This window comes from Carex rostrata, chromosome 34 (genome assembly GCF_964058835.1).
Source record: "Carex rostrata chromosome 34, lpCarRost1.2, whole genome shotgun sequence".
NCBI classification, from domain to species: domain Eukaryota; kingdom Viridiplantae; phylum Streptophyta; class Magnoliopsida; order Poales; family Cyperaceae; genus Carex; species Carex rostrata.
In genome coordinates this window covers 3,475,226-3,497,673 of record NC_135951.1, presented here as the reverse complement: position 1 = coordinate 3,497,673, position 22,448 = coordinate 3,475,226, and the positions used below count along the sequence as shown (strand labels likewise).

The 22,448-nt window shown below is 34.0% G+C and overlaps 2 protein-coding genes across 1 annotated transcript in view; one reads left to right on the top strand and one right to left on the bottom strand.

Annotated features, from left to right (window-relative positions):
• Nucleotides 1-22,448, bottom strand: part of LOC144548873 (uncharacterized) — a 47,073-nt gene that overhangs the window by 4,092 nt on the left and 20,533 nt on the right. The gene's annotated exons all lie outside the window — the stretch shown is intronic.
• Nucleotides 1-22,448, top strand: part of LOC144548976 (uncharacterized) — a 94,387-nt gene that overhangs the window by 56,424 nt on the left and 15,515 nt on the right.

Sequence of the window (22,448 nt, the reverse complement as noted above, 5' to 3'; positions counted from 1 at the left end):
TCAATTGTACTTTCCTTTTGTCTTGAATAATCTAGAAATTGAATTTTGGGCTTGGGCCTCGGTGCTGTATTTCAACAACTGTTATTCCGTCTTGTATGGACTATTAGAAACTGACTGGATTGGACTTGTGACTGTTATTCCCTCATGGCCGTGAAGATAAGGTTGGAGATCACTGGCTATATATGAAAGTTGGGACATGTAACCGGAATTGTGGCTCATTTTACAAACTGATGGGTTGTTTTAAATATATACGACTCATGCATAAAATTAAGGTCTAAATTCAGAATATGAAAGTATGAAAATGAACTCAACTCCTTTATTTGTGGACAAGAAATATTCAACTAGTTATCTTAATTACTGGCATAAGAAAGAGAAGAATGTTCTATCTCTCAATTTGGCATTAAGCGAAGAATGTTCTAACTAGATTCTTCTTACTAGGTCTGCAAAAGAAAGAGAGTTTTGTCGGAATGATTTAACAAATTGCATAGTGTTATTTAAAAGTTTTGTCAATTTGCGCTTTCTAACATTGCAGTTTTGACTTTGTACAGCGCACATGCTATAGAATCAAAACAGCATTGCATATGCTTAGTGCACTGCATGAAGCCAAAACTTCTCTGTTAAGATAATTACCCAGATTTGTGCTGGGTTTGTATTATCCTTGCATCTGATTTTTTTACTATTGGTAAATAAATTATAATAACACAAGATAAACAATTAGCAGATCGAATCTAACAGAATAAAAGTGCCCAAAATATTTTAACATTAAAATATCAGAAGTATCTTAGTGTTAAATTTTACATGATGGTTTACCATAACAAATTTTAAATTGGATATTCAAAATCAGTCATTTGAAATTCCTTTTGTAATTGACATGGTAGGCATCTTTTGAGAAAGAGATATTATTAAAAACAATTTGTTTAATTAACACCAAAATGTAACCCCAAATGTACTCTAGTAATGAAATAAAGAAGCTCCATTGGAAATATCTTATTTTTTGTTGAAATTTTCAATTTTTCTTTCTTGCTTGATCAGTTCTGATGTATCTAATTTATCTGATTTTTGCATCTCAAATGGCCAAAAAGTATAAAGCATCCTTCTTTGATAATAATAAAAAAAAGTTTTAGCATATTTTGTAAATAAAATAAAATAAAGGTCCTTTCTGCAATTTCAGAATTTTTGTCCACCTAGATCACATGCATTTATAATTTGGAATAAATTTTTTTTTTTTACATTTATAAGAAAAACAAAAAAATATTTAGCAAAAATATAAAAATATGTTTCAGTTATTTTTCTATTTTATTGATGAACCGATTGATTACTTGCTTCCTTTATTTTTTTCTCAACTGTTATTAGACTATCATTTATCATAATAGTAATTAATCATAAGTCATGAATTAACTTATTAAATGGTAAAAAAATTTGTAGATTTTGCACTCGATTTTGCCTACGACACGGCCTTATTAACCCCACAACAATGCTTTATATTTGGCCCTCATGAAAATCAATTATTATCACGGTTGCTATGTGTCATGGGCATCTGGACGAACGCTCTGCGCTCTCTAATTGTATAATTAATTTTGTAATGCGAACTTTTTATTTTTTTGGGCAATGTTAAATTTATTTTACGTTGAAAAATTTGTTCAAAATACACTCATAATAACTAATTTATCTCTTTTGATAATTGGAAATATTAATTAAAAATAATTAATATTTAGTTTTCTCCAATATTTTGTTTAGTGAGAATTAAAGATTAGAATTGGAAGATAATAATTTTTTTTCTTTCACATTTAAGTATCATATAAAATATTGTCAAGTATATTGAAAATAAGCACACCAAATTTATAAAGTCATGTCATCTTAATCACAAAAAATATATGATCATTCATTCAAAAGATGTGTTATTCTATCATATTAATCATATTTAGACATGTTAAGTGTCATATTTTGATATATAACCACTAGTACAAAAAACCCCTTCACCGACCCTTAATCACCGACTATTTTAAGCAAAGCATCAGTGTTGCTCACACTACACTGACCCTTTTATTAAATAATAGTCAGCGTTGTTGTTTAACACTGACGCTTTATAAACAGTCAGTGTTGGTTATCAATACTGACTGTTTTTAAAAAAAGAGTCAGTGTTGAACACCAACACTGACTGTTTTCAAGCGTCAGTGTTGATTACCAACTCTGACGCTTTAAAAACAGTCAGTGTTGGTGATCAACACTGACTGTTTTCTAAAAAGAGTTAGTGTTGGTAATCAACACTGACTGTTTTTCAAAAGAGTCAGTGTTGAGTACCAACACTAGACTAGTGGAGAACGTACAATTAGTGTTGCCTCAGAAAGCCAACAGTAATACTTTAGTATCGGTCATTTACAAAAAGCGGACACTAATACAATTAGTGTCGGCTCTTTATAAATAGCCGACACTAATAACTAATAATTAGTGTCAGCTAATTATAAATAGCTGACACTAATAACTAACAATTAGTGTCGGCCTTTTATAAAAAGCCGACACTAATACTTAGTGTCGGCTATTTATAATTGACTGATACTAATTGTTATATATTAGTGTCGGCCTTTTAAAAATACCCGACACTAATTTTTTTACATCTGAAAATTTCCGTGCATAAACCGAGCACCATTTTTATTTTCAGTCCCGCCGATCCCTCTCTCTCTCCCGCGCACCTTTTTTCACTCATCAAAACGCCTCTCTAGGGTTTTTCAAAACGCACCTATCTCTCATCGCCTCCGTCGCGTCTCTCCTGCGCGAAGGAAAAGAAGAAGGAAAGAATCCACTCAGCCGCACGGTGCACGTCTCTCGTGCCTCAGCCGCTCTCTCTCGCGCCTCAGTACTGCTCTCTCCTGCGCCTCAGTTGCTCCAAATCCTTGATTCTTCTCGGAACAGGTAATAAGCTTTCTGAGACTAGCACACAGTGTAGAACCTTGATTACAATTAGAATTTTGGCTCAGATGGTTTCAGATTTGGGTAGTAACCTTGATTACAAAGAGAATTTCAGGTTTTATAAACATGCAAGCTCAATTCTGCTCAATTCTACAACATTTGCGCTTAATTTCAGGTTTGGGTAACATTATATATTAGGGTCTTACATTTTTCCTTTCCTTTTGCTCTATGAAATTTGCTTGTAGGATCCCACGGTGAAGGTGGTATCCTCAGAAACAGTGAAGGAGAGCGTTTTATGGAGTGGTCAAGCTATCTTGCTTCTCATTCCCAACTAGGCAGTAATTAATTGCTAAATTCAGGTAACCCTACAATTTTGAGCTTTTTGAGTTATTTTGAAATTGAACTGTCAATATCTAGGGTATTTTCTTTTGCATTTGTTGGCTGCAAAGACAAGGTCACACGCACCAATAGTCATGTAATTTTTTGTTTATGTTGTTTTGCACTGTAATTTGACAAATACCAGAGGAAGAGACCAATCTTGGTTCTCAGTTGGCTGATTCATGTTAACTATTTCATGAGATCCAAATCAGAACTAGGTACATAGCCTTGCCGGGTTGTTGTTTTTCCCGGGGGCAACTCGATTGAGATGTTTCTTTGCTGCCTTATCGGTGCTGAGGCATATTTTTTAAATATGGTAGATATAGTGAGTAACATTTTTACTGTATCTTCACTATTCAGTGAACCTTTCCTTAATTAAAATTTCACACAAGCTTTTACTTTTATATTCAGATAGGTTTTTATATACTGGATCTCACTTTTTCATTTCCTTGCATTTAATTCACTTTTTCATTTCCTTGTAATGTAAGTTTGTTGCTTTCTGATGTTCAAACGGTGTCTAACTAATAGGAGTATATCATCATGAAGCACGAGGAAGGTGCAAAAACACTTTTTCATTTCCTTGTAATGTAAGTTTGTTGCTTTCTGATGTTCAAACGGTGTCTAACTAATAGGAGTATATCATCATGAAGCACGAGGAAGGTGCAAAAACAACTATCTTGCTACTGACGAGGAGAGGAGTTCGCTGCAATTTGATTAAGTCCTAGATAAGTGCTATTGAGTACAATTATACGTGAATTGTGCCCATGTGATTTGATTTTAGTTTTTTTTACTGAATCTAGATTTATGAATTTGTCTGGTATAATGATAAACGTTGTAAATGTGATATTTGGCAATTTGGATGATATTTTATTTAGTGAGTGTTATTTGATATCTTTATTTCAGACCGATTGTTTTATATATAGGCCAGCAAAAATATTATATGGTAGCTGGCCAAATAATAAAATATATATTTTTTTAAAAAATATATATAGTGTCGGACTTTTAATAAATAGCCGACACTAATAAGTATTAGTGTCGGACTTTTAATAAATAGCCGACACTAATAAGTATTAGTGTCAGCCTTTTAATAAATAGCCGACACTAATAAGTATTAGTGTCGGCCTTTTATTAAAAGGCCGACACTAATACTTATTCGTGTCGGCTATTTATTAAAAGTCCGACACTAATGCCTTACTTTTAATGTCGGCTATTTACAAAGTATTAGTATCAGCTCCATTAGTGTCGCCCAATGTCCGACACTAATACCCATAAACAGCCGACACTAATTCCATGTTCTCCACTAGTGACTGACTCTTCTTCAAAAACAGTCAGTGTTGAGTACCAACACTGACTGTTTGTAAAGCGTCAGTGTTGAGTAGCAATACTGATCCTTTAAAAACAGTCAGTGTTGGTGTTGAACACTGACTGTTTTTTTTTTAAACTGTCAGTGTTGATAACCAACACTGACTGTTTGTTCATTTTATTTTACATTTTTTTTCTTTATTGTTTTTTTTTCAAATATCATAGTTAAAAATATATTATTTTGTTTTTAACATTTCATTGAATACATGTAATACATGAATTTATTTAATAATATCAAGTTAAAACTTAAAATCTTTCAAGTTTTTACAAATACGAATTTAATAATCACAAGATAATACAAGAAGACGGAGAATCCTAAAGAAAATCACGAGTTAATTATATGAAATGTGATTTCAACCGGGTTTTTGCTTTCATTGACAAATTTGATAAGGGAATCCAATTTAGCAATTTGTGGATATTTTACAATACAATTAAGTCTTCCAAAATTTATAATATATTTTTAAACTTTGATTAGTTGTTAAGAAAGTATGTACATAAATAAATAATATGATAATATAGTTTATGTTGAAGAACATAAAAATAAAAATATGTTAATTAGAAACTTAGAATTTTGTAAATTTAAAAAATAAATTGTTAAATAATTTTGACACATAAAATTATATAGCATTACATGCATGTTGCATATATGAATTTTGCATAAATTAAGGTGGGTTGTTCTAAATTCAATTTAATTCTAACTTCAAATTTTGCATAAAATCATTCTAATGTTGTGTATATATTTATTCACCCCAAAAATTGGATTCACCCCCAAAGGGAAGGCAACAGTTGAAATTATGTTAAACACAAGCAAAACAGAGAGCATGCTAAAAGAATTACCATTCAAATTGGATTCACCCCAAATGTCGTCCGTGGGTCGATTGGAACCGTTTAATTACCATTCAAATTGGATTCACCCCAAATGTCACCCCAAACTAAAAATTGGTTTTTTTTTTTCTTATCTTTTTTTATTTTATTTTATTTTCCTTTATATAGATTTAATTTAGACATTCAAAATTAATTTATTTAAATTTAATTGTATCTAAGAAAATTATATGTTAATGTATAATAAATATTTTCTACTCTTTTTACATCTTATATGTCAAATAATACTTATAAATGTCAATTTTATATAATTTTATCATTATTTGTCTCTTGAAATTGAGCCAATAATTTCATACCGTTCATTTTTACGTAATCAATCATACCGTTCATTTGCTGAAATATATATCAACTATTTATATCTTAATTAATAATGTATCACCCAACAAACATGCATCTCAACACAAAGCAACTAAAGTTTAATTAGGATGATAGAATTGATTTATACAAAAAATATAGCATGAGACAAGTTTAAAAAAAATGGTCGGTGTTTGTACCAACACGGACTGTTTTAAAAAAAAAAGTCGGTGTAAGCAACCAATATTGACTGTTTTTTCAAAACAGTCGGTGTAAGCAACCAACACTGACTATTTTGAAAAAAACAGTCGGTGTAGGTCACTAACACTGACGGTTTTTAAAGCATCAGTGTTTGTTATCAACACTGACTGTTTTTAAAGCGTCAGTGTTGATCACCAACACTGACTGTTTTTCAAAACCGTCAGTGTTGAACAGCAACACTGACTGTTTTTAAAGAGTCAGTGTTGAGCACCAATACTGACGCTTGAAAAACAGTCAGCGTTGATATGCAACACTGACTGTTTTTGCAAAACCGTCAGTGTTGATAGCAACACTGACTATTTTTGTAAAACCGTCGGTGATTTTCAATCAGCGCCACTATGATTTCATGCAACACTGACTGTTTTGCTTTTAATTTTCAGAACCGTCGGTGATTTTATTTCCCTTGTAAGCAACTTTCATTTCCCGGGTTTGTAACTCAAATTTTCGATCAGCACCAAGCATTTCCCCTTCTAAAAACCGTGAAGCATACCTTCTAAATTTCCCCTTCTAATTTTGCTCTCTCCCCCGCCTCAGCCTCTCTTTTTGCTCTCCGCCTCCGCCTTGCTCTCTGCCTCCACCTTGCTGTCTCCACCTCCGCCTTGCACAAACCCTTGCTCTCCGCCTCCGCCTTGCTGTCTCTCCCCCGCCTCAGCCTCCCTCGCCCCGAGTTCAAACCCTACCCCGCCTCACTCACCCTCTCCCCGAGCACAAATCCTACCCCGCCTCAGCCTCCCGTCAGGAAAAAATTAGGTTTTGGTCCTTGAACTTTCTTATCACAACCAAATTAATCGCTGAGCTTCCATTTACACAAAGTTAGTCCTTGAACTTTCAAAACAACATGTTAGTCTTCAAACTTCGCTCAAAAAGATCAAGCTGGGCCTTCTGAGAAGAACTAACTTGATTCTATCAGAGGGTTCGAGTCTTCGAGACTTAACTTTGAAAGTTCAAGAATTGATTTTGGGCAAATGGAAGCTGAATAACCTACTTGCAAACATCTCAGTTACATATTTTACAAATTAATTATCTCTCTCAATTTTTCCTGCTTACAGCCAATTTAACTAATAAATTAATTACTAGTAAAATGGTGCGCACCTGTGTATGTATGTAGTTAATTGCAGAGGCATGGGATGCAGGAGGGCTCTACCAAGTGGGACAGTTCCCACACTGGAATGTTTGGTCTGAATGGAATGGCCAGGTCAGCGTCACACAGTTTTTCTTTCTAATAATTTTTCAATATTTTTTTTTCTTAGTAGTGTTTTTGTGAAAGGAGGGGGATGGGTTGCGATTAATCAGTTTTAATGGCAGTATTGGGATACAGTGCGGCAGTTTATAAAAAGAACCAACGGCTTTGCAGGAGCTTTTGCGGAGTGTCTCTGTGGCAGTCCCAACTTGTACTAGGTATCTGTTTATCTATCTATCTATCTGTCGTGCTGCTACATTATACTCTGTGTGCATTCCTCAATTTTTGTTATTCAATTTGACAATGCCTTGTGTTGGATTATAATTCAGCTTTAATTGATCTGATCTTTCCTCTGGTGTGTCAGGCGGGAGGGAGAAAACCATGGCACAGTGTGAACTTTGTGTGTGCACATGGCGGTTTTATCCTTGCAGATCTGGTGACATACAATAACAAGTACAATTTAGCAAATGAAGAAGATAACAGAGATGGAGAGAATCATAATCTCAGTTGGAACTGTGGCGAGGTCAAACAAATTACCTATAGCCATTTTATTTTTTTTGTTTTCCTATACCCAAGTAAAAAAGTTGCTTTGTGTAAAGCATGCAAAGTATCTTACTATTCAATATTGATATATGCAGCATCATATCCCTATTTTGAAATGAAAAAGTAAAATAAAAATGAATCTAAAATATGTCTGTTTTGAAAGGGGTTTATTGCTTTTGTGTATGCTCAATCTGTAGCTGCTTTTTTACTACTTTAAGTACTTTCTGTTGAATAGCTGGCTTCTATTGTGTTGATATAAAATTTGAGGGTAATTGATACTAATAATGTTGACATTCATTGTAATTTTGGTTGGAAGTTTACAGAAGCAAAATTTGGTTAAATTAGTGCTTAATTTTATGTATTACATGTAATTAGCTAGTTGGGTTCATGTTCAGGACAATTGAAATTTTGAGCACTTCTGATTTGTATGATGGAACCATTCTAACAAGGACAAATCTGGAAATATTGACTTAAATGTTGAGTAATAAATTTTAAGTTTTCATAAATCCGCATATTATCTTTATTTTTTGTCTTTTGTTTTGTTATGATTCAGGAAATTGCAGCTTAAATATTTTTTTGGTTTTGGTATAATTATTTCAGATCCTAATGGAAGCTACTGTGCTCTTAGTTCAAAGCGGTAAATATTTGAACTAGTTTTTACATTTGTATATAAAGCAGTAAGGTCTATTGAGTTCAAGCAAAAATCTCATAAAGAAGTAACAGCTTGTGTGGTGTTTCAATGTAAAGATCTTTGATTCTTGTGTACAATTTTCGAATGAAAATTTCTTTGTTGGTTTGGGCAGGCTGGGAACATGGAAAAATAGGCAGAAATATGAATCATGGTACTGGTAAAAATGTTGTTGCATATAGTAAAATTAAAAAAAAAAAAAATTAAAAGAGTTGAAGTGTATAGAAGCAGTAAGGTATATTTGGCATATTTTTTATTGGATTTGATATGAGTTGAATGATTGGTAGGACTGGTACAAACAGAATATACTCCAGCTTTTCTTTGCCGGTATCATTGTTATCTGCTTGGACGAATTGCTCCTGAAGGGCTATGGGTTGGGATCTGGTATCTCTCTTCATTGCCACCAATATCTGGTATGTACTTAAATCTATATGTTTTCAAGGCATTCATGTACATCTGTGCGCCAATTCAGAGTTTTAGATGGTTAAATTATAGAAATTAATTCAAAGCCAAGAGAATTGATTATCCAATTGAATTTTTTTTGACAATTTTGTTGGCCTCCAAAAATAGCAATCTCTAGCCTTAACTGATTCAGTTGTTAACTGTAGTTGTATTCATCACTACTGGTATTGACATTTATGTTTTTGATATGATTTTATAGTGCTTCATTGAAATTCACAGTTCTGAACCCAAAAGGACTCCTCTGGACCATGGTTGCTGGTGGTGGGGCGAGTGTTATTTATGTTGTTAATTTCAAATCCATATTTTTGTTACTGTGTTATGTAAATTTTGATATAGTGTGATTTTTTGTAAATGAATATGTTAAGTTATTAAATTGCATTGTCTTTTGTTTATGTTGTCTATATTATTTGCATGATATTTTATTTAATGTCAATGAATGTCGTATAGTAATATATATGGCTAGCAAAAATATGGAGGCTAGCCTCGATACAAGCAGAATGATGCCAAAATTTTTACGCCAACAACGACTGTTTTTAAAAACAGTCACTGTAGATACCCAACTGTTTTTAAAAACAGTCATTGTAGATACCCAACACCGACTCTTTTTAAAAACAGTCACTGTAGGTACCCAACACCGACTCTTTTTAAAAACAGTCACTGTAGGTACCCAACACCGACTCTTTTTAAAAACAGTCACTGTAGGTACTCTACACTGACTGTTTTTTAACAGTCAATGTAAAGTAACCTTCACTGGCGCCGGCTTTACTGACCCCGCTATAACAGTCAGTGTAGAGGTATTTGAACAGTCAGTGAAGGGGTTTTTTGTACTAGTGAACGTGTTGTGTACTTCAAACAAATACCAATAGCTATTCCTTACCCATAAGCTCTGACATATTTGTCAATAATAGTAAAAAAAATATAATTAAAAGGCTATGATCAGTGGCGAAATCGAAAAAGAATTTTTAAATTAGAGGATCAAATGTGAATGGAATCAATTACATAAAATTTTATTATTAATAATGAGAATCAATTTTACATTACTAATAATATTCTACTCTAAACTAATAAACAAAACACAAATATACAAGTTTTAAAATTAAGGGGGAATTTCATGTATACCCCTCAAAAACTCTAAAATTACGTATTTCCCCGTCCAAATTTCATAATAACATATTCTACTCAATCCCTTCTGTCTCTTCTCTTCTCTCTCCTCTCTCTACTCCCAAAGCTAAGAAATAGTTTAACTATTTTGAATACACCTCTCCCTCAAATAGCTCTTTCAGATTGAAATAGCTATCTTCTCCTTCTATTTTCCAATGTCATCAGCTCATTGATTGCTTTGGTAACTGGATTTAGATAGAGATAGGTTATTTATTCAGATTGAACATAGCTCTGCTATTTGATTGAAATATGAATAGAACGAACTAAAAAAAAAAATCAATTGCTTCATATACTTTGTATTCTCTTAGCTTTAGGAGTAGAGAGAGGAGAGTGGAAAGGAGAGATTGAGTTAAACTATTAATTTGTGAAAATGAGCGGTTGAGCAGTGCAGAGTTTTTGAGTTGGGAGAGGAGACGGGAGAGAGATGGAAGAGGAGAAAGGGAGAGACATACTTACTTACATGATTAATTATATATTTTATAGAATATTAAACATAACTAATTACAGTTTTTAGTTAATTGGGTATATATGTGAGTTGTTATCATTTAGAAGGGTAAATACGTTATTATGAAATTTGGAGGGGGAATACGTAATTTTAGAGTTTTTGAGGGGTATACATGAAATTCCCCCTAAAATTAAATGAAAATCAATTAATTCCATTTGTTTCATGTGGAGTTACATTGCTATGAGATATTTATCATTTTGTACGAACGAATGCATGATACATTCAGACCTAAATGTTTTGTACGGACAGTTATGCAAGCAATTGTTCCCATAAACAATGACTTTCAAAGGGAGGCATGTCCGCAACAAAAACTCCATATTATTTTATTAAGGATAAATTTTGTTGGAGGTCACTAAATTTTGTTATTTATGAAATTTGTTATTAAAGTTTGATTTGTTCCTCCATAGCTACTTAATTTTTAATTTATTTCAATCTAGTTACCCTATAATTTTTTCGTCCAAAATATTAACGAAATATGCTCATTCTGTCCAAAATTTTAAGGAAATATGCTCATTTTACTCAAAATACTAGCGGAAAAGTTATACTTTATTCATTTTTTGGATGAAAAAGTTATAGGGTGACTTTATTGTGACAAATTAAAAATTCAGTGACTATAGAGAAACAAATAAGTGACCAATTCGTGACAAAGGATAAAGTTTAGTGAACTTCAAACTAATTTATCCTTTTAATAATGTCACACCCCCGATCCAGAGGTGCGACGATTCTGCCGCCCCTATTTATCATTCAATATACGTAACATATGACATGGATCTTTTTATGCATTGCCAATAGCATCCATTATATTTTACCACATCCCAATTTATTTACAATAATTATCTGACATTTTATGGTGGATGATGCTAGAGATATACTCTCTACACCCTGTCAGATATAATAAACCCAAATTCCATACCTTTAGGTAGCCCTGTTGTTAGTTATAACGCATAAGCGTTTTTCTGACTTCGTATAATGAACCTATAACCCACAAGGGAAAACGAGTGAGAAATAATAAATTATTTCTCAGTGCTGATTGTCACTCAGATTTTGGATTCGAAAGAAATCTATATTCAGAATAAAATCACCGCACGAGAAATAAACAGTTCATTTCATAATGACGAATGCAAATGCTCAATAACAGTATCCAACTGAACAACAAATCAGAACTCTAAGAATCTTATCAGAATAAATGATTTGGATCAAAGTGTTTAAACCATAAAGTCTGGTAACATTTGTGACTTAATCTTTACAATCACTAAGTATGGTAACGTTTGGTTTCTTAACTTTACAATTTCTAGTCTGTAACACTGACAGATACAATAACTTGTATCTATCGTGTCAGGGCTTATACCATTCTAACTATCCTGACAATTTGTTAATGGAAACAATACGAAATCATATTCAATATTAATCCTTTCTCACAATACGAAACAATACGAAACAATTTGTTAACGGAAACAATATGAAAACAATATTTCAATACTGTTATTATCGGAAGAAAATCAATTATAAGACAGTTACCACAATTCATTAGTCTTATAGTCACAATTCACATTTACTCAGTATCCCCTACCCAACTAGTACTGAATTCAGTTGGAGCCATTCACCATATGAGCATAAGGGTCCTGGAGTAAAGTCTAGTAGCTAACTAGACTTTACGATATAATAATTTTTTTTCTCCACTATATGGAGGTTGAACGATTTCAGTATTCAATTTTCATTCAATTCAATTACTGTGATCTCAATCAATCATTTGCAATAAGAATCAACCAATCGATAAACAATATCAATATGACAGTCAACAGACTTACCTGTAATTCAGTTTCAATTATATTGGGCGATGCATATGATGCAACAATTCAATCAATGCAGTCAATCAAATATTCAAAATGCACAGCGAGTTACGATTTAATTCCTAGTCATGAATCTCAGACTAATCCAATAACCTCACACATGATATCGTAGGACAACAAGTGAGGTCACTAGCAATCCGTTCTTCCTGAACACTCTATATCTTCAGTCTCTTTCTTAATTATGCCTATATCATAATTATATATATATATATATATAGAGAGAGAGAGAGAGAGAGTGGCTAATGTGCTTCCATAAGCACTTGGGCCGAAGTGCTCCCACCCGATTTTTGATTTTTCAAAATCCAAAAAGTCGATCCGAACCGTTCATCTTGTTCTCCATATTAATATCTGCTTGGAGACCAAATTTTACATTTTTTGGAATTTTTTTGCTATTTATTAAGCCACTTTGAAAATCGCTGATCCAACGGTGAACCCCTGATTTTACTGTTTGGCAAGCCACCGTTGGATCAGCGATTTTCAAAGTGGCTTAATAAATAGCAAAAAAATTTCAAAAAATGTAAAATTTGGTCTCCAAGCAGATATTAATATGGAGAACAAGATGAACGGTTCGGATCGACTTTTTGGATTTTGAAAAATCGAAAATCGGGTGGCAGCACTTCGGCCCAAGTGCTTATGGAAACACATTAGCCACTCTCTCTCTATATATATATATATATGTATTCTGATCAATACATATATCAATAAAGTATTTTATATTTCGTACGATACTACATTAGTGTCAGGCAAATCCTTATATATATAATTAGCATATTTATACTAATTCTGTTTCATTTAAATTCAAGCAATCCAAGTCCAAGACAAATAAGCACATGGTAACTTTGCACTAAGGCCCCTCTAAAATTATTAATGAATCCGGCTACTATACCACTAGTGTCATTTGATTCTAAATAACACCACATCATGAGCCATCCAATAGCTTTAATATTCGTGCATGATATAGCGCCGGATCAAAAGGAAAATAAACGAGAGTCTAAAATTTAACCTCCGTTGGCTCTTGTTTTCCCTACCCTCCACCAACGCGCTGTCTCTCTCTCTCTCTCTTGTTCGCTCTCGCAGACCTGCCCACGAAGCTCTCTCTCGTTCGCTCTCGGAGAGTCCAACCCTAACCCTCCACTGCTCTCTCTTATCTCTCCTCAGTCACGCTTGCTACCTTGCACGCTCGCTGCTTCGCTTCAGTCGCACCTTCGTCCTAGCGGCGCGGCCTCATCTAACCATGACTTGCCTCGTCCGGCTCAGTGCCTCTGCTGGTATGAGAACTTGATCCGATTTCGTGTTATCTGATTTATTAATTTAAGATATGTTGCCTTGTTCGTCTCTTGATTTGAGAATTAATATAAATGAAGAATTCTTACTTCAGTGCGTTTACAATAGTTATTATGAAATTATTTGTGCTTGTAAGAATGTTATGCTGAGTTAGTCTGCAGTATAGTAGGAAAAAAAGTGTTTAATAGCCGTAGGTTATTAGCAATTAAGCCCCAAAACCAACTATGGTTTAAAATTCTTATGTTTTTCTTCTACAGGAAAAGGTTGAGACTTGAGAACCTTATCATTTACTCCAAAGAAGTTTCTGAATCTGGTAATAGTAACCAGTTTTGTAGAAACTCAAGCACAGTACATTTATCACCACATGTTCATATCTATGAACATTTGGTGTATATGTGACCTAGGTTCTATGTATTTTTACAACATTTTCCATGATAATATATGTCATATGTTCAATGCAGTAAATAGTTGGTGTTGATCTACCCTACACGAACAGCTCATATGGACCAACAGTTGGCAAAGATGGACCCATAACACAATCAGTTGGTTTATCTCAACCGATGGTGTAGTTTATGTCTTTATCAACTGTTGGACAAAATAAACTGGTGGCATAGGAGGGAGCTATCAACTACATCGGTTGGTTAGACCTAATAGTTGGTAAAAAGTTCTAAGTAATTACCGCGCTGCCCATGGTTATAAACACCATCCGTGCCAAAGGAAACCCGATGATAAAGGGGTGATAATAACTATGTTTTTTGTAGCAGTGAAAAGTAATAATGCCATGCTCTAACTTTCTACTAATGCATATGGATGAAACTGGCACCTGGACGACAAAACCTGATGCATATTTGGGCAACATGAGAGATCATCGTTGAACATCTAATTTCACAGGCTAATATATGAATAAAAATGAATGCGAATTAGCTCTCACACACAAACCATTACGTGAGATGCCAACAGACTATTTTAATCCATATGCTTACCAATAATTACCTATTTTATTAATCCATATCATTTTTCTAATAAGCTAATTACAAATGAATGATCCTTCAAAAATTATAAATGAATGATAAACTATTCGCTCTTGATTACTTTAAAAAGCAAGAATGATTACAGAACTAAAGAGTAAAGATCCTGTCAAAAATAATAATAATAGAACTGTCAAAAAATAATAAAACAACTCAAGAACACAAGACTCCCATGAATCTCCCTTCCCTCCCTTATTTTTTATTTCTTTTATTTCTTGATTGAATTACACAGCTCTTACATGCCTATTTATCAATTCAAAAATATTTTGTATATCATGCTAAACATGGAAACCAATCCTTAGAATTAATGACAAATAATCAAATACTATTTATTGCCTATTTCACTAGATATGATTGATATCCTTCAATTTCTTCTTTCCTTCTTTTGAGTAGATATAGATCTTCTAAATGATTCGGCTTGATCTCCAAGTTATGCTGGAACCGAGTGTAATCTTAACACTCCCCCTCACGAGGGTACGTAAATGTCTACCATTCTGATCTTCTCCAGCATTTCTTCAAATGGTTTAGTTGCTACCGCCTTGGTTAAAACATCAGCCACCTGTTCTGTTGATCTAACAAAGGGAAGAGAAATAACGTGAGAATCGAGTTTTTCTTTAATAAAGTGTCTGTCTACCTCTATATGTTTTGTCCTGTCATGTTGCACTGGATTATGTGAAATGTCAATTGCAGCCTTATTGTCACAATACAACTTCATCTCATTTTTTGTTCCCAGTTCTAATTCATTGATCAATTTTCGTAGCCATAATAGTTCACAGATCCCTTTCACCATGCCCCTAAATTCGGCTTCAGCACTAGATAAGGCAACCACATTCTGTTTTTTACTTCTCCATGTTACCAAGTTTCCCCCAACGAAAGTAAAGTAACCCGATGTTGATTTTCTATCCATGATATTTTCTGCCCAATCTGCATCTGTATAACCTTCAATCTTTGTATGTCCATTATTCTCAAATTTGATTCCTCTACCGGGTGTTCCCTTCAGATATCGTAAGATACGTGTGACAGCTCCCATGTGATCTTCACTTGGATTATGCATGAATTGACTTACTACTCCCACTGCATAAGCTATGTCAGGTCTAGTATGTGACAGATATATTAATTTTCCAACTAACCTTTGGTATTTTTCTTTGTTCGTAGGACATTGTTCAGGACAAATCTCAAACTTTACATTTTGTTCCATTGGGGTACTAACTGGTTTACAATCTAACATTCCAATTTCAGCCAAGAGATCAAGAACATATTTTCTTTGAGAGAGAAATATACCTTTTTTTGATCGTGATACTTCAATCCCTAGAAAGTATTTTAGACCTCCCAAATTTTTCATTTCAAATTCTTTTGACAGCTTCATTTGAAGCTTCTCAATTTCAACTTTGTCATCACCTGTTATAATCATATCATCTACATAGATAATGAGAATTGCAATTTTACCTTCAGTCCTTTTAAAGAACATGGTGTGATCAGAATCTCCTTGATTGTACCCATAGTTTTTCATAGCTTTGCAGAACCTCCCAAACCATGCTCTTGGTGACTGTTTCAAACCATACAATGCCTTTTCTAATTTACACACTTTGTTTTCTGATCCAATATGGTTGTAACCGGGAGGCAGCTCCATGTAAATTTCTTAAGTCTCCATGAAGAAATGCATTTTTGACATCAAATTGATGTAATGGCCAGTCAAAGTTAGCTGCAAGGGACAATAAAACTCGAACCGAATTTAATTTTGCAACCGGAGAAAAAGTTTCCTGGAAATCAACTCCATAGGTTTGTGTATACCCTTTTGCCACTAGCCTAGCTTTATATCTTTCAATTTTTCCCTCTGCATTGTACTTGATTGTATACACCCATTTACAACCAACTGTTCTTTTTCCTGGTGGTAAATCAACTATTTTCCATGTACAATTTTTTTCTAGGGCTTCCATTTCTATAGTCATTGCTCTAGTCCATTCTTTACTTTTAAAGGCATCCTCAACTTTTTCAGGTATGGCGATAGAAGATAGTTGGTCTGCAAAATTCTTTAATGGTTGTGGCAATTTTTCGGTTGAGGTGTAGTTTGCAATTGGATATGTTATCTCTTTACTCGTCCCATCTTCCGGGATGTATCTTTTTGGTGGTTTGCCATGATTAACACGTACAGGATATCTAGGCTGGGTTTCAGAAGAACATACCTCGTTGTTATCCTCTCGTGGTATTGCCTCAGTAAGATCTATCCATTGCTTAATTTCATTTGGTGAATGACCCGACTGACCTGTTTCTGCTGAATTTTGTTGCTCAGAACCTTCATCATTTTTCGAACCCGAGTCAACTGCTACTGGACCCGAGTTATTTGCTTGATTTGTACCTGAATCAGCTACTGCTGGACCCGAATCAACTGCTGGGCCTATACCTGAATCCACTGCTACTGGACCCGAATCATTTGCTGGGCCTGGACCCGAATCAGCTGCTAGGCCTGGACCTAAATCAGCTACTAGTGGATCATATAAAAAAGTTAGATCAAAGTCCGGTTCATTATGACTGCTGCCCTCCTGAATCGGATCTTGGATTTTGTTAAAAAATGACTCATTTTCTAAAAAAGTAACATCCATGGTAGTATAGAATTTTCTAGTACTTGGATTATAGCATTTATAACCTTTCTGATTTGCTCCCATTCCCAGAAAAACACATTTTTCAGTCCTAGGTTCTAACTTTGTGCGAAATGGTTTTTGTATATGGATATAAGCAACACACCCAAATATTTTTGGAAGCAAATTTAAGATAGATGGTATGGTCACATGAGATGATAGGACTTGGATGGGGGTTTTATAATCATTTGCACTTGTGGGTGTACGATTTGAGAGGTATACAGCAAATGCAAGGGCATTATCCCAAAACATAGGAGGTACTTTATTTTCAAGTAGTAGTGATCGGGTCATTTCAAGGAGATGTTTGTTTTTTCGTTCGGCAATGCCATTTTGCTGAGGTGTTCCTACACATGTTGTCTCATGAATAATCCCATTTTCTCTAAAAATTTTTTCTACCCTCTGGTTCAAGTATTTTGTCCCATTATCGCTCCTTATGGTTTTTATTTCTTTCCCAAATTGAGTCTTTACCAATTTATGAAAATCTTGAATAACTTTGGAAACCTCATCTTTTGTTTTAAGTAAATAGAGCCAAGTCATTCTGGAGCAATCATCAATAAAGGAAACATACCATCTACAACCAAATTTGGAAATTATAGAGGATGGTCCCCATACATCTGTATGTATCAAATCAAAAAGATTCTTACATTTATTTTGACTGCTATAATAAGTTGTTCTATGACTCTTAGATTGGATACAAGTTTCACAAACAAAATCTTTAGGATCTAAATGCAAAAATAAATCGGGTAAAAGTTTTTTCATGTATCCAAAAGACGGGTGACCTAGTCTTTTATGCCATACCCAAATTTTATTCTTAGTAAATATATGATCTCCCCTTACTATATAATTGCTACCAGTTTTGACTTCATCCAAGTAATACAACCCATCCCGTCTAGTACCATGGCCAATGATCTTTTTCGTAAGAATATCCTGGATTACACAGTGGTCAGGGAACATAAGCACAACACAATTTTGATCCTTTGTAAGTTGGTTAACAGATATCAGTTTTGTTGCAAGGGAAGGAACCACAAGTGTATTTTTCAACCTTATTTGATTTGGTAATACAATTTCTCCTGCACCTTCTACAGGATAAACTTCTCCATTTGCATTAATGATTCCAGTTTTATGTGAAGTGCACATGATTTCTAATTCAGTTTTTTCATGTGTCATGTGGTCGGTTGCACCTGAGTCAATGACCCAACCTTCATTTTTTCTGTTTTTGCTCAAATTTGAGATATTGCACTTACCCATGCTAGTTCTGAAAATACCATTTTTACCTTCACAATGATCTTCTCCTTTTGTTTGTGACTCAGTTCTTACTGCTATCTGCTGACCAGATTGGTTCGGTCCTAGCTGCTGCCTTGGCTCTGATTCAGATCTAGCTGCTGCTCCTTTTACAAATGTCGGTTGCTGCTTGCTGGTCACCAAACTGGTTGTAGCCACAGTTGTTGCTGTTACACCTTTTCCTTTCTCCTCATACTTCTTCTTCTTGTCACCTTTCCACCAATTCGGGTAGCCTACCACTTCGAAGCATTGCTCCTTTGTGTGCCGGTTTTTGCCACTGTTCGTGCACCTTAGTTTTGTGCTATCAAATTTTACATCAATAGCACTTGAATGAATTATACCCTCGATCATGGAAACAGGTTGAGGTATGATTTGTGTCGCCGATTGAGGATTGTTTATGACAGCAGTTTGCATAGCTATCATTTGAGTCATCATTCTCGTCATCTGCTGAATCAGTTCAGCAATGGTGGTCGATTCTTGGGATTTGACTTCTGACATTGTTCTACCAAGTATGGATCGCTCCTTAGAGCAGTATAGCACAAGAAATTGAAGTTAAAGACAAGAAGGGCAACAATTTCTCTAGCTATACCGCCAGGCAACCACGCTCTGATACCATGTCAAAAATAATAATAATAGAACTGTCAAAAACTAATAAAACAACTCAAGAACACAAGACTCCCATGAATCTCCCTTCCCTCCCTTATTTTTTATTTCTTTTCTTTCTTGATTGAATTACACAGCTCTTACATGCCTATTTATCAATTCAAAAATATTTTGTATATCATGCTAAACATGGAAACCAATCCTTAGAATTAATGACAAATAATCAAATACTATTTATTGCCTATTTCACTAGATATGATTGATATCCTTCAATTTCTTCTTTCCTTCTTTTGAGTAGATATAGATCTTCTAAATGATTCGGCTTGATCTCCAAGTTATGCTGGAACCGAGTGTAATCTTAACAGATCCCTACAAATGACATAATTAATATTCCTATGGTTGTTGCTGCAATGATTACATTTAATAAAGTACATTGCGTTAATTACACACATTTAGTGCTCTGGAAACACTTTTCTTTTATTAATACAAATATTGTTAGTGGCACCTTGCCAACTAACTTTAAAAATTCTTAAAAAATATAGCATGACCTGCAAATGACTTGAGGATAGCATGGTCCACAATAATAATTCTAGTCTAGATCGCAATGACAAAGACTTCAAAATGAGACCGTACGTCTCTCTTATGTTTTTAATCTGATTGAAGCTTTCTAAATTCTGTAAATTGCTACGAAATGGAGCTGCAATTTTAAGACAACAGTTTCATATAATTTTCATATTTTGAAGAGAGATGCAATTGAATTTTAAAGACAATTTTTATTCTTTTTTTAGTTGGTTGGTGAAGTACTATTATGATAGATGTAACTTTTATTCCATTTTTTATGCTAAAAATTCACGCTTTTTTGGCACTTTTGATTGTATTGCATGTCTAATTTATCAATAAAATATAGTATTAGAAGCTTGACCCCTTTCTATCTTATTACACACAAAAAAAGGATTGCCAATTTGTCATCTTGTAGCAGCAAAATATTTTATATTGTACCCGTGAACACCGGGCTAGAGATGACTGACTCTCAAAGTTGAGACATGGGACCCGAATTGTAAATCATTTTGCACTAAGAACGTGCTATTGGAGTCTTTTGAACGCACTAAGAAAATTCGTAGAACCAACGACCAAAACCAATATCAATAGGACACACTAATTAGCTTTAATATGATTTAGCTTTATTTTACTTTAATAAGATATAACTTTTGATGCAAGTCTGATAAATTTAGAACTACAAATCTCGGTGTCAACTTCAGATCCTCATCTGTAACCGATGGCGAAAGGTAGTGGAGGGTGGTCTGATTGACATTGGATCAAATTCAGTCGGATATTCGATAAGATTCTTTTGATCAGCGTCAAAATTTATGCGCACTTGATCCACACAAATTAAGGTTGTGTGTGATTCTTGATGTGGATCGGATAGCTCTGACCGGCCATTGAACCGAATTTGATATGAAGTCCAACAGAACCGTCTCAGATTCCGTGGAAAGAACCTCATCATCTCTATACTACGAAAAAAATTGAAAATTTAATAATTTTTTTTTCGAAAATTGAAAACAATTAAATATCCTCTCGTCCAAATTGTTAGTAGCATCCATTTTGCAGCTCTCTCTCTCTATATATTTTTTTTGTTCTGAAATTTCAATGATTACCGTAATTAATCACCGCCGCGCTCTAATTATGGCAACTGGATACTCACCGCCGCGCTCTAATCGAGATGTTGATTACCGTAATTAATCGCTTTCTCGCTCTATGATCAGATCCACTTCTTCAACCGCTGCTGCACTCCGATGATGGTCAGATCTACTCACCGTCGCGCTTCAATCGAGATGGTAACTCTACACTCTGAACTCCAATGATACCACACTCTCAACTCCATTCGGCTCCACTTCAATCAACTGTTGAACAAAATAAACTGGTGGCATAGGAGGGGAGCTATCAACAACATCGGTTGGTTAGACCCAATATTGGGTAAAAAGTTCTAAGTAATTACCGCACTGCCCAGGGTTATAAACACCATCTGTGCCAAAGGAAACCCGATGATAAAGGGGCGATAATAACTATGGTTTTTGTAGCAGTAAAAAAAAAATAATACCATGCTCTAACTTTCTACTAATGCATGTGGATGGTACTGACATCTGGACGACAAAACCTGATGCATATTTGGGCAACAAAAAGTTATTGCTTATTTCTTGCCATAGCACACAATCATCTTTGAACATCTAATTTCACAGGCTAATATTTGAATAAAAATGAATGCGAATTAGCTCTCACACACAAACCATTACGTGAGATGCCAACAAACTATTTTAATCCATATGCTTACCAATAATTACCTATTTTATTAATCCATATCATTTTTCTAATAAGCTAATTATAAATGAATGATAAATTATTCTCTATTGATTACTTTCAAAAGCAAGAATGATTACAGAACTAAAGATCCCTATAATGGACACAATATTTCTATGGTTGCTGCTACAATGATTACTTTTAAGTACATTGCGTTAATTACATACATTTAGTGCTCTGGAAGTACTTTTCTTTTGTTAATACAAATATTGTTAGTGTAACCTGGCCAACTAACTTTAAATAATCATAAAAAAATGCAGCATGATTACAAAACTGTATTTTGGTGTTGACCTGCAAATCAAATTTCCAAGATATAGCATGGTCCACAATAATAATTTCAGACAAGATCGCAATAACGAAGACTTCAAATGAGAGTAGATCGTGTATATCTCCTGAAATTTTTATTAATATCCCAAAAAAAAATTGAATTGTACATCCTCTTTGACAAGATTTTGAAAGATGCCCGAACCATAGTTTTAATTCACGGTTTTAGGTCCCAAAACCCCAAATTTAATTTATGGTTTTAGTCCTCCCAATACCGTAGAACAAACCCACGGTTTTGTAAAATCAAAAATTAAAATTACGGTTTAAATCTCAAAATATATTTTTTTTACATGAAACCGGAAATTAAGTTCACTGTTTTCTTTTTTTAGTTTTTTATAATTAAACATAAAGAATTATAATTTATTTATTTTTTGTATTAAAATATCTGAAATATTTTATATATTTCTTTCAAAATAGATGGAATACTATATAATTTGATTTATTAGAAAGACGGCGGCAAATTT